Source organism: Spea bombifrons, chromosome 1 (assembly GCF_027358695.1).
Source record: "Spea bombifrons isolate aSpeBom1 chromosome 1, aSpeBom1.2.pri, whole genome shotgun sequence".
In the NCBI taxonomy this organism is placed as follows: domain Eukaryota; kingdom Metazoa; phylum Chordata; class Amphibia; order Anura; family Pelobatidae; genus Spea; species Spea bombifrons.
In genome coordinates, this window is record NC_071087.1 from 58,032,615 (window position 1) to 58,046,925 (window position 14,311).

Sequence of the window (14,311 nt, forward strand, 5' to 3'; positions counted from 1 at the left end):
CAGGACACAGCTTGCACCAAGGATGGACTGTGTTCTCAAGGACTGTAGTATCAGTGCAAAACACATTTTAATTTACTATGCTCTGCTAATGATAAAAGACCGTTTTAAACACAAGAAGACAGGGCACATTTCAAGCTTGATTACATATTATAAAAACAGCCATCCATAACAAATAAAATCCAGTAGGACACCACTCATTAATGCACATTTCGGCCGGAGTTTGGTAATATGCCCTATGTATTTGAATTAACCATAAAAACTTATTTTATTAAGCTCCTTTTCATAGAGTGACCAGATGGCTCCTTATACAAAGCATCTACACATAAAAAGAGGCATCATGGGGACGTACAAAGATTTTAATGGATTCCTGCAACATACAATTTTGTTTTTGGACCCAGGCATGATTGCTTAGGTAGAACTTGGGTCACAGCATGTTTTAATTGCTTACAGAAACACCTGACATAGTGATATGGTAACCAAACATTCAAATACCCCTAAGGTAACACACAAACATATGTACGAAATTCAGGAGGAGCATTATGGGATCTACAACCAAGCACCAAAGGTTAGCCAAAGGTCGACTATGAATACCTCTGACCTCTATGGCAATGGATGCGCAGACACATTAAGCAGATGTTCTGCAACCCATTACATGCCTCATCCTTAGGACATCTAACAGCAAGTTGATGGAAATAAATGCTCGGGTCAGCGGTTTGTGCTCCGAACATTTGAATGGGTCGTATAGGATCATGTCACCCTTTCCCTAGCACTATGCGGATGTGCAACTGCATGGCAGCTATTAAAACATTTGTGATATGGCAAGACAAACAAGTGGGATACAATTTCCAGTAGATGTTAACTTTGGTCTATGTTATTAATACAAATTGTATTTTACGTTAAAGGTTTGAAAAACAAAAGTAGAAGTTCACAAAAAAAACCAAAACAAGTAAATCTGCTATATTTAAATGTTAACCAAATTTTTTCTTCTTACTAAGAAACACTAGCAAAATATGTCTACTTAAATAATGTTAACAGATGTAAAATTCATGAACGTGGTCATCTTTTTTTTTTTAATCCAGTATTAGATTGTTTAGGATGAATAGATTTTCACTGCAACAGTGTTTATTTTCACTCTGGTTTAACCATAATGCCAGTCCTCAACTGCAACGTTCTTAAAGTCTGGATGTGCGCCAGTTTTGGAAGTGCTCTTCTGCCAACTAAACAGGACCTGCAGCTGCACTATACCTACCAATGCCACGACAAAACCGGGCAGCTACCAGCACATCTGCTAATGGGACAGTGCCATCTAAAACAGGTCTTCTTCTAACTATGTTTCTATTGCTAGAATATACTTACAGCTTCCACTTTTTTGTTTTGTTTTTTTTTTATTTTTGAAAACTTAAGGCTAGCCTTAGGTAACAATGTCTCTGACATTCGCAATAGTTGAACAACACAACTTAGCCTGGCTTATAAAAAGAGAAGTGGTGCATACCACCCAAGTCACCCTCTTTTGCATTGAAATCCTTAGTTCATACTTTTTAGAGCTTGTAATGTCTGGTGGACATAAGTTTTTTTTTTATCTTACCATATAACTAATCCGCTAAAGGCAGATATCAGCCCCCAGTGGCTCTGTGAGTCATTGTTGGGTATATCTTTGGTAGGATGTCTAAAGGTTTAATATTTTCAAAGATTTATCAAGCTCATATAATTTAAAAAGGTTCACATGAATGTCTCAGATCAAAATGAATCTCCACATTAACCTCACTTTTTAGAATAGTGGGGAAAGGAGCAAAAATGAAACATAGCATTTGCCAAAAATAGCAGGAAACGCTCTGTAAGATAAAAGAGGAACAATCCTAGTGTTTGCAGTGACTTTTGCCGACAAGGCACTATTTAAAATAATTGTCTCCATTTACAGACGTAAGGACAGGATATCAGAGATGTTGCCAATATTGTGGAATCTGTTTTCAGCACATCATTTCTAAGATTCTTAAAAATATGGGATAAGAAACTCCACTTAAGAGTGATGTACATTACAGGGCTGCACTAAAACCACTGGTACATCACATATTTTATACATGGAAAGCAGCCATCTGGTCTCTTAGACTAATTACCTTAACACATCACTATTTTCTATTGCCACCACTGGTTTTATGAGCAGACCGTAATCATCTGGCACGATAGCCAAAATCAATTAAACAGAAAAACAGCCATTTTGACTTTTTTTTTTTGAGAGCCAATCAAACTCAATTTGTCTTTAAAAATCTGGTGTAATGTGAGAAAGAGTGTGCAGAAATAACATGAAGTGCTAATTAGACAACGCTTTGGCACCTTAACAAAGGGGCAGTTGACAGAGTTTGCAGGAGAGTTGTGGGTTTTAACTCCCTGACATTACTATATACAGCGCTGTGCAAAAGTCTTAGGCAGGTGTGAAAAAATGCTGTAATGTAGGAAACTTTTCAAAAACAGACGTGTAAACCACAACTCAACCTCAAGGAACCCAAGTGACTACATTGAAAACCTTAAAAAGGATCACAGAAAGAAACCAGCCAACATGCAAATGTCCTCTAGAGTCCTAGTTACTCCAGATAACCTACTGGACGTTTGTGGAATTTAAGGCACACATTTTTAAAACAAGGCAACCTTGCTGGCTGTGCTAAAACAGACTTTCTAATTTCAGGCATGACCTGGGTGTTGCATGACTTGGGGGATCCATGGTGTATTGTAAATGGTCTGAAGTGCCATGATAAATGGGCACCAGGCGAGGTTCTACAATGTTGGAAAGAATGGTTTGCAGAGCCAACAATTTATATACTCAGATGGACAGTGACAAATATGTGCACGGGGTGAAGACAGTCCTGTCCACAAGTTGTACAGTCTTTAGGTTTTCAAAACAGAAGCAATAATTTAGATAAATGAATTGAACGTTTCAAAAGTCGTGCAGTTTGAGATTCAGCATTTCAAATGCTTTGGTTATATTAGCACTTTGTCACATTGACAGTGCTTGTGGTACACTGTGTATGGACAGTTACAGTATAATAAAGCATTAGCCGCTTTCAAAATAACCTTGTGTTATGAGCAGGATGTTGGTAATAATAAAATCAGCTCATGTTATTGCACAGGGGCCAATCTTCCACATACAGTGCTTAACCTTGTTTTCTCCCCAAGACAGAGCAGAGCATGGTATAGGCATAAATCTAACCTTAATCTAAGACAAGACCAAGAACCATACCTGGGAACTCTCTGGCTCCGGCTACTGGTCCTGCAGACGTAAGTGGGCAGTCCCGCTGATATCTTATTTATATAGTGTACATTTATAAAAGCAATTATCTGCTATTTTTATGCACACTATTGTGGCTACTATGGCCAGGCAAAGGTACAAACATGTTTCATGGTGGACATCCTTAATAGCTTCCCTTGGTTAAAATGTATTAATTAATCATGTGATTATAATAGAATCACTCTATTCCCTTTCAAACGGCTGAAAACCAAAATAGTAATGAACATATTGTAAAGCTAAGCATTTTGCGGGCGCCTATAGGTGGCGCCGGCCCTGGTTCTACCTACAGAATTCAGAACACTCTTAGAAAAAAATATGAAAAGTTACGTTTTAATTCAAAATTTACAATATCTTTTAACTAACCTCACCCGGTCCACAGAAAGAACCACGATCAGTACTCACTGCTGCAGCCTAACAGTCGACTAGCTCTCTCCCTGTGTGCCAGAAATTAAAATCACTTTTCCCGCACAAAGTGAAGAGAGAGAGCAGGTCGCTGCAACATGGCAGTCTACAGTTCCCCGGTGGTCCGAGTGGCTGACAGTGGAATTCTTTGTGACAGACACCTTTCCGACCACTTTCTATGGCTGTAGGTATACCCAGCAAACATTCTGAGCTTCTACAAAACAGGGACATTAGGGGAGGACATTTGAGGGCCCAATGTGGGAACGCTCTTCTAAAAACAGGGACACTTGAAAGTAAGGCTTCTCCTACCAGCTTTTGTTCATGTCCTATCCACTAAACTTTTTTTTTTTTTTTTATTGTATATACCTTTTGGCCTTCAGTGTTAAATATGGAAGGAATCTGTATCAAAAATACTTTATTACATGGGTAATCATGTTTAAAAAACCTGGCACAGTTTGTAGCCTAGTCCTTCACATTCTACTCTAGTGAAGGCCTGTTCTAATAAAACCCTGTCTTCCACAGTCCACTCATCTGGGAATGGGGTGAAATTAGACACTCACCACTGAGGTACTTTTCAACTCTAATGAAATCCAAGGATGCAACTGGTATGCGCTTCACTGCTACATCACAGCTGGACCCCTGCTTAAATATTGATGACGTCATTCCGAATATCATAAACACTTTATCTATTTGGAGTCCCTTCCACGTAATCTTTCCTACAGACTTTTACAGGGTGAACATTTGAAACGTTTCAGGGTCAACTCATATGTCCATGTGTGGTGATTAGTATGGAAAAAGGCGGCTAGACATTCGCAAAAGTATTATACACCACATCGCGAGTGATTTTAATTGTTTAAGACGTGCGCCAAAAAAGAGATGTAAAGCATATTATGTATAAACATAAAGGCTTTTAGTTATCTTTAGAGACTATTATCTTCTTATAGGAAAGGCTTTAGGTATTGCCCCTATTGTGATTTTGCAACATGCTTATGCATAACCCCCATACTGTCTGAATGTTTTTCTTTATTATTATTATTTAAACACTTTGTTTGGGCATTTGGTTCATTGCAGTATATATTTTTTAAATAATTAAATGCCAAAGCACAAATTCTGCCCAAGATTAGCTGAAGAAAAAAAAATACCAAGCACAAAAGTGAAAATGCGGATGTGGGTTTTCACTAATAGTGCACGTGAGGATACTAGGAGCGTGTACATCTACATGTTATCCTACCATTTTAATCAGGATAGATTCAAACACATTTGGAATTGTTACTGTCTAAATTTCTATAGCTTTAAACATCTAGTTCATAAAATGTTATATTTAGATCATTTATTTGCCTGCGGCAAGTTTTCAGGGCCTAAACCTAGTGAGTTCACAGCAGTCAGTTTTCTTTTGGGTTGTATAAGTTTCAGTGACAAGACGTAACTCATTGAGGGGGAACGCCGTGTTAAAAAGGCTTTCGTTCCCATATTTGTGCTATGTTAAAACAGACCTTCTGCACACCATCGTGATTTTACCTCTTCACCTTTTGAGGTTACTAGGAGTTCAAGGGAGCCATACTCTCCTATTTGTTTCCCCCAAGGATAGCGAGCAAATGACATATCCAGTTATTGAACAGAAAGGAGGACCCCAGATGTGGCTAATTAAAAAAATGTAAAAGTGACTAATTAAATCGAAACATTTCAGTTTGCATACAATATATGGCAGTTGGAGGCAAAATGCAATCATGTGCCCTTTTGACTCAACATAAAAATGGCTTTCCACCATCCCATATCAGTTCTTTGTTTATTTTTAACAAGGCTTTTATGGGTGGACAGATGTGTAGGGCAGAGCTGTCCCTTTTGTTAAGTGTAATTTATCAAGAGAATCAGTTCTTATGCTTCTGAATCCTCCTGACATCAATTATCTTGGGACTTTGTCACTGACGCGACATTGCAGGAGGAACCACTACCTGCCTGCCACCTCTCACCGGGACGTTGGTGTGAAAGGGTTAATGTAAAAACCAGCCTGCAGGCTTATTTTCCCCTTTCCCAGCAGAGCCCAGAACAACACCTTAACCCCAAACTTTATTCACTGCCACCATCAAGTTCTATCTAAGGTTTTAAAAATACCTAAGGAGGCTTCAGTTACAACCTTGAACGCCCTTTAATCTGAGCAATATCCACAATGCTTTTATACTCCTGCCTTATATTTTGAAATGCAATATTTTGTTGTTATAGTATGTTAACTCTGGGGTGATCACATCCCCATTTTACTACAAACATACAGGTACCAAAGAGTCCTATCTGCCGGATAGCTAGATGATGCGTTGTCATTTCTCAGGCCCTGTTTAACCCCTTCCCTTCCTGTTTCCTATCATTCTGGAGGTCACACTGTCAGCACACATCTTCATGTTATGATTCTACTATGGAAAGTTAACCCTATTTCAGATTTGTGAAGATGTTAGGAGCTGTGTCCCATGTGCGACCAAATGGCCTGATCCTCTATAAGATTTTATGGCAGCCAGGACAGAATATCTGGCATCCTTTGATGATGCTCTTCTTCATGTTCCACTGATTTTATGGTGGGTCTGGTCAGTTCTCCAGATAACATCTATGGCAGAATGAGGCCTTAGAAAAAGTTACATTTACTCTAAATCATGGAAGATACATTAAACATTGGCATTTTGCATGCCAGACAAAGTAGGCCTGAGTTTCAAACCATCTGCTCCCATGAAACATAGCCATATCTCTCGCTATAGCTAAGGTTTCCAATACTACATGTGTCACAAGCATGATGACATGTTTACGTTCAGAAATCAGTGCAACAGGAGGCGGCCAAAGAGGCACAACCTTTGTTTTAGAGTAGTTTCCAGTAATTTCCATGCACACACAAACAGGGGCCTCAATAGACCTCTTTATAAACAGTTATATTTAGATGAGTAAGTGGATCAGCACCATTAATGTGACACTATGCCCTGAATTCCCCCCTTCAAGTGGATGTGAATCAAATTTTAAATTCCACACTTAAATCACATTATGCATTTGGCTGCAAGAGAGAAACTTCATACAACATTAATGTGATTACCAAGCCATCCCATCAGACATGCCAATTACAATTACCATTTATATGCAGTGTACATAATCTTCTTGCCTGCTGAAATGGCAGACCTTGTCCATTAAGAGCTGCAGTAATTCTAAACGGAACAATACCTAGTCTTAATAACTGATTAACATTTGGAAAAAAACTGGAAATCAAATCACCATGCTCTTGGTTGCTTGGAGGACTTATCATGGTTTACTTTTTGTGCCACAAGAAAAAAAGCAAGTACCATCTGATTAATGGCTTATAAAGCGGTATTCAGGTACTGATAAAAAAAGTATTCATGCACCCAAATTCACCACCAGTCTAAGTATCTCCCTCTCACTGGCCCAAAATGAAAGGAGAGTAAGGTTTGTTCATACAGAGCTCTGTTTCAGTGCTTTCTCGTAATGCGTACCAACGATTGATGTTGAGCGTCAGAATATGTGCTCAACACTGAAGCCATGCGTACCGCGAGAAAGAAATAAAAGGAGAGGGAGAAAGCTATAGAATCGGTTAAACAAAGTGGAGAGTGTGTTTTGAAAGGGTTTTATATACATTACACACATACATACACATGCACATTCATGCTTGCCCTTACACAGAAGCAACCTGGCTTAAAGCTTCTGCTGCATTAATTGTTGGGGTTATATAAACTAATAATATATAATAATAATAAATAATAATCAATAACAAAATAAATATCAGAAACACGCCCAGACAGCTCCAATCTAGAGCAGCAGAGTGATGTTTTTTCTTTCAGCTCTAAATATACATGCACGCAGCATAGAGTTCATAGCAGTTGGCATGGTTACTCAAGCAGCTCCCTTCGGTAAACCACTAGAGAAGACTCATGCTTCAAATACACTGGTAATCACGCAGGGACCAAACGCTGTATCAGAAGCCAGGCTCGCAAACACACTTCAAAACATAAACGTAACGAATCACAAGATATTCAGATATTACATATAAAAAGTTATACAATACTTCATGGTAGTGGTTGAATAAGTGAAGTGAAAAAGTGAAATGGATGATATTAAATTTAATGTCAAAGACACACACATACATATTTATACACACACACAACTAGACAATGTGCAAAGGGATTTATGCCTTGATCGAATGAGTTTACAATCTACAGATTGTCTACATTATGTAGTAATTTAGTAATCTAATGTATTTTTGTGGCAGTCAATTAGTTTATAAAATGTATTGCTTTGTTTAAATCAATATAAAAATATCATAACTGGTACCTCTCCTTTTGCTATTCAAATTTGAAGACTGTTATCATTGGACATGATGACCATACGATCAACAAGTGTTTTCAATTGTTACAGCGTGAATATGGGACTTGCGTGCAAGGTTCTGTAACATCGCCACATCTACCTTGGAGCATGATTAGTTTGCATATGTTGAGTAGAGATGTCATAAAAGCAGAATGACCACAAACAATTTTTAGGACAGTTCTTTTAAAAGGATCAACATACGCATATATAGCAGTTTACACAAAAACTATATATTATATACCGTATTGGGCCAAATATTTAAGTCTTTAAAGTGGGGGTATGGCCTATTAACTGGGTTCAGCCCAGGGATGCGCAATTCGTATTGCCCAACGCCCGGGGCATGCAGTTCTGTGTGCCGGGCGGGGTCCCCCCCCATTTAGCAGGGTTAGTATTAGCAGGGCTAGGATCCAGATACCCCGCAGCGCTGCAGGGTACCTGTATCCTCCTCTCTGGCAGCCGTTGGACGTTCACCGGCTGCCAGAGAGGAGGATACTGCGCTGCGGGGAATCCTTCTCTGTTACAGCCGGTGAACGTCTGCGCGATGCGCGTAGACAACCTCCGCTGCCGGCACTTCCACCGGGGGCTTCTATAACGGAACACCGGCGTGACATAACCTTGCGGTGCTCCACCATAGAAGCCCTGCCGGAAGTGCCGGCAGCGGAGGTTGTCTACGCGCATCGCACAGACGTTCTACGGCTGTAACAGAGAAGGATTCCCCGCAGCACAGTATCCTCCTCTCTGGCAGCCGGTGAACGTTTGTGCAAAAAATGCCAGAATATTTATTTCACAAATGTTTATCTGTATGTCAACTGGAAAAAATAGGCATCTGGCAAAATAAATTATAAATAACATTCATTCACCCACTCACGCATTCTCTCTCCCGCACCTCCCTTGCTGATTTCCTTGATTACCCTGCTGATGTCCGTACAGACGTCTATGCAGGTTCCTGCTCCCCCTGCGCGGGAAGAGTTTCCTCATACAGTGCACGGGCACCACAGCAGTAAGCTGCGGGCCCGCTACCGGGCACCCCCCCTGAGTGGTACACCCCCTCAACCCCCCCTTTAGGTCCACCAGCTGAAGCTCAGTAGAAGTTGGGCGATGCAGCAAAGCAATGATTCTAAGCAAAGTAAATCTACTACAGAATGGTGTAAAAGAAAATCTGGCTGAAAACGCCCCCGTCAAAGCCCAGACCTTAACCCGTTAGAGATGCTGTGAGATGACCAAGAGAGCCGTTCACACCAGACATTCTAAGACTATGGCTGTTCTGTAAGGAAGAATGGCATGAAATTCCTTCCGAACGTTGTGCAGGTCTGATCTGCAGCTACCAAAGCATTTGTTTGAGGTTATTGCTGCCAAAGGAGGCTTGGCCAGTTATTAAATACAAGGATTCATTTTCCACCAGCAATGTGAATGCACAAGTTTGTGTTTGTCTATACTTAGATGCAGATCAGAGCAAATTATATATACACACATACATGCATATATAATATTGTGTTATTTTGATGACCTACAACAAAAATATTAAAGTCATAAAGAGTTACTATTTATTTAAGCTTTTCCCCATGACGTATCTATGCTAGTAATTTGTATTATTATTGAAACATTATTCAAAGCAAAGACAAACTGAAACACAGTCATGTCTTAACTGTAGTTCTGATGGTAATTTTTTTTTTTGCCATCAGTTATACCGGTCATGCCCATTTCTATTTTTCCTGTTCTTGTTCCCTGAACTGGAAGGTACAAAGTATATTATGGGTGCATGCAATGCTATAGCTTTAGTCGAGAGCATCTCGGTGCAATATAAAAACAGATTAAAATCTACAACTAAAATAACATACATGCCTTTTTTTTTTTTTAATTTCTAGCATTATCTACTGTGATGTAATCCATTCATTCAGATCTTTCTTTCAAAGTTTGATTTATTTGTACTAAATCAATACTTTTAATGATAGGTATTAACTATTATTGTTCTTTGGATATCTAAAGTCTAGGGATGAATAAATAAATCAAAATATAATTTTATTTTATTTTTTTTATTTTTTTCCCCAAGAAAATCTCAACTAGCAAATAATTTTAATGTGTTTACAAGCATTTGAAACAGAAGATTTTAAAGAGAACATGACAGAAAAGAACCAATCTTAACATATACTAACCTTGAATAATATGACTAGAGCAAACACACTCTTATCCAAGCCAATATTGCAGCTTCATAATTTGACAACGAGCTTGTCAGTACTTCCTTTGAAGAGGTCACTGTGAAATAAATAAAAGCCATCAATATCACATATTGCAGAATATAAGGGATGGTGAAATGAGTTTTATGTTATGTATAATTTTTCCTACGAACGTTTATCATGTGACACAGAAACAGACACTGATTTTAATGTTTATTGATTTTAAATGTTTGTGTTGTTTTTATCTAGTTAAACATTCAGAGGAAAGAAACAAGGACATTTTATACAGATTTAATTAGTGCATAATCATTTTTATCACATATTTAATTCATTTTAATGTATATACAAATATGAATGAACCTTAAATAGGGCTACGTATGTACTTGTACTGCAGTTATTTTTGTACGGAAGTACAAATGTAATAAAGCTACAGTACATTGAAGTACAACTGTAGGTTTGCAATATAAAAAAAAAAATAAAAAAGTGCGGTAAATGTGCAGTAATACTGCAGTACCGTGAAGTACAAATGCAGTAAAAGTGCAGTAAAAGTGCAGTATTGCAGTTTTTCATGTCCAAAAAACTGCAGTATTACTTCAGAAAAACTGCAGTAATTTTTTCGTAAGGGGTACACATAAACTAAACCATGGGGGGGGTGAACTTTACAAAATTCAGATATTTAGCCTAGTGGCTCCACCTATTTCCCTAACGTCTAGCAACAGTAGCAGGAGAACGACGCCTCAGTTATTGTATCGCTGTAACTTTGAAACAGTGGAGTCCGAGCTGTATGGCAAGTTATTTTTACACGAAGGAGTTAGTGGTATCTCATCAGGTAAACTCCGCGGAGAGGATAATTAAAAGATATTACTGTTTAGCAGGACATCAGTGTTCCATCCTCTCCCTACAGTCACATTTGGTGCAACAGATGTCTCAGTTTTTCTATATTCAGACCAGAGTATACTGTAGGTGTGTCAAGCTGCTAGAAATCCAGAGACCACGTTCAAATGGCTAACACAGAGCTTACTACAGTAAGCAGGAGAAGGCATTTCTGTCTAGCAGTTGGGCTTGTGGAGGTATGGGGAACATGTTTACATATTTAAACTGTAGGTAGCTAATTGTGTAGTTCTCTGGTTCCTTAGGTGTCCGCTTTGTACACCGAGTAGCAAATGAAACCTTGTTTTATAATATTTGTATTAGAGTATCTTCATATTGTGTTTTTTTTGTATTAGATACAGACAACTATTGTGGTACTTGGGAATAATTAATTTAGACCTCCAGTCTACAAGATTAGAACTCTGGCTAATATACCTTTTGGTTACTGGTCTGGCTGTACTGCCTGTTGCTTCAGAGTTATTAAATTACACATACATGGAAAACATTTTTTTTAAATTGCCTGGTCATTTAAACCTGAAATCTGCTCCTAGGGTTTGTTTATGTATGCACTTGAACCAAACAGTCCAAGGGTCTGTTTCGTAGTTTGACCTGTTTCCTGCTGATAATCTGGTTCTAACTTTTGGTGGTAATTGAAATCTAGAGCTCTTTACCTCATGACCCTCTGGTGCGGACTTCAGCTTTGTCTAAATGTCAGTTTGTTATCTTGACTGGTACTGCTTTGCCTACCTTTTGCTAACCCTTGGCCTGTTTAGCTGAGACTTCATGTAGCCTTCTACCATTCTCCAGCTACCATCAGCCTGCCTACTAATTATTATGCTATATATAAAGCAACCTCCGAGCAGTTCCTATACTCCTCCCTGTCTGTGGTATACCTGTGTTAGCCTATTCTGATCTGGTGGATCCTACCTCTGGTTGCTTATCGCTGAGTCCTAGTTCCCTACACTGCCATCATTTACAGAGGCCGATGTTAATAACTTTATCAGAACTCCACCTTCAAGTGCTGAATAGTGGTCGTTCCCTGAAGCGCCTTCCTACCAGTTCTTCCTACCCTCAAGTACGTTCTATTGCGATACAGATAATGCAAATAAAATACTGTTATGAAAGTAACAAAACACGGAGAAAACCTAAAATTGAGTAAGGACTAAATGTGTACAATATATTGGACCTCGTGTACACATAATAGAACCTTGCGTAAGGAGAGATCTAGAGGCACTACCTAAAATAAAGTACCAGAGAAAAACATTGTTACATATATGGTTCAGATAAATCACAAGCTGAGAGGGAGTTCTTGGCCAGAGAACACTTAGTATAGTATTTTTTTCTGGGACTTTTTTAGGCAATACATCTAGATCTCTTCTTACTAAGGTTAATATCACACCAGTGAGTACCTATAATATATTTATTAAACACATTTAGTCTCAAGGTAATTTTGCTTTAGTTTAGAGGTTACACCATCTGTCTGGTGTATTTTGTGTATTCGGCGTTACCCTCCATAATTTATTGTATATTTATCAGTTCACCATTCTATGACCAGAATTTTCTCTGGTGACTTGGCAATTCTGGTTGCCTTGAGATGCTAAAATGTATTCTTCTAGTAAACCAGATCAATCCAGTCTCAAATCGACCCCAATTCAACTTTTTGGCTCTAAAACAACAGGGATTATATATAAAAGGGAAATCTAGTCCCAATTTGATAAAAAGGAAAAAAAAATCTTATCACCATAACAACCAAACTGGTCATTCTTGGTTGCTATGGTGATAAACACCAACTTTTTACACTTTGAGCCTTTTATCCATAACCCACAATATCTTCTATGGAAAATATATCTATAAATATAAGCTACAGTACATGAAAGTTGCAATAATGAACTCAAATATTATGTAATTATATATTAATGTTATATAGAAGATACTATAACTCTTATAGATAATCTAGGGTTGCCTTTGCTTTAGTGTGTTCACTTTGTTACACAGCACTACTGGGTTATTTATGGGCATTTGACAATGTCAACTGAACTGTTATTTGCACAAGGAGGGATACCAGCATCTCCAAACATGATGGACTTTGCAAAAAAAGCAGTTATTATTAGAAAAATATTCTACCGTTACCAAAAGGGCGTTATTTACTTCATGCCTCAGCTATAAGACAAAACGCTCAATTTAGATTACAATCATGGCAAAAAAAATTGTCTAGCAATTAGAAATGTGTACAAAATTTTAAAATGTGCTCTGGTTGTCCCTACACCTTGCCGTTCTTACCTCTCAAATCTAATCAATCAAAATATACTTGTATGTCTACAAACGGGAAGGGAGGGAATCAGAGCATGAAAAAGTGTATGTTTCATTTGTGAGCGTGCCAGAAGCTGTCAAATTGCATGATTTCATGCTTTGATTTTGTTTTTTTAAATATACCCAGTGCATCCTGTTTATTAAGAAACACTGACAGGCGCCATGGGGATTATAACATTTAGACCAACACAGAATGGTACAGAGCGGATTCCGATCCCTCTTGCGGGGAGGGCTTTCCTCCCTAGATCCACGGTCAGCGATCACCACGATTGTGGTGACGTGGGGGCATTTTTTGGGGATGTAACAGGCTGACAAACACCTAGGCGCCAGGACAAAATTCTCATTCGCCATGGCGACCTGGCCTCTGGGATTTGTCGAGCCCTGTTGTAAATATTTGCCAACTTGACTGACCATAGATCCCACCTACAGAGAGATTTCCTGTCAGTCTCCCATTGACTTAAGCATTTAATAAATTGTTTTTAATGCCTCTAGTCTTCCAGACCTCTAGATGGATTATCATAGCTCTATGTTAATCTATAATTAGTGACATTTTGCAGAGCCCCAGTGCCAAACAGGCCTTATCAGGTGATAACTTGATTAGGTGGCCATTAACAAGTCTTATTATCTAATCTAATATAATCTAGTCTTTAAATGCAATCGTTTAATTTAAAACGTAGCTTCAAGCAGTGTCCACTGTTACTGTTATAAAAGACTATTCTTTGGATAATTTTAAAAGATCCTGAATTTCTTGATCGGAATTCTCAAAGTTCTTGTGCTGTAAGAGGGGGTTTAACTGTATGTTGCTTTACAACAAATTACAATGTCTAGCAATTCTTTTAAGGCACAATATCATATTTTCTTCAGATCTCAATCATGGGTTGAACTGTAAGCGTTCAAATACTGTTTTAATAGAGATACCTTTCGGAGA

General features: G+C 38.4%; 1 protein-coding gene across 3 annotated transcripts in view; it reads right to left on the reverse strand.

Annotated features, from left to right (window-relative positions):
* WDFY3 (WD repeat and FYVE domain containing 3) overlaps positions 1-14,311 on the reverse strand; it is a 110,688-nt gene that overhangs the window by 81,715 nt on the left and 14,662 nt on the right. For 2 of the 3 annotated variants that reach the window (XM_053461720.1, XM_053461718.1), the window contains exon 2: positions 10,183-10,282. The gene's annotated coding sequence lies outside the window, so the exon portion shown is untranslated. Of the gene's footprint in view, positions 1-10,182; positions 10,374-14,311 lie in introns of those variants that run through there. The other variant, XM_053461719.1, reaches the window with a different exon arrangement.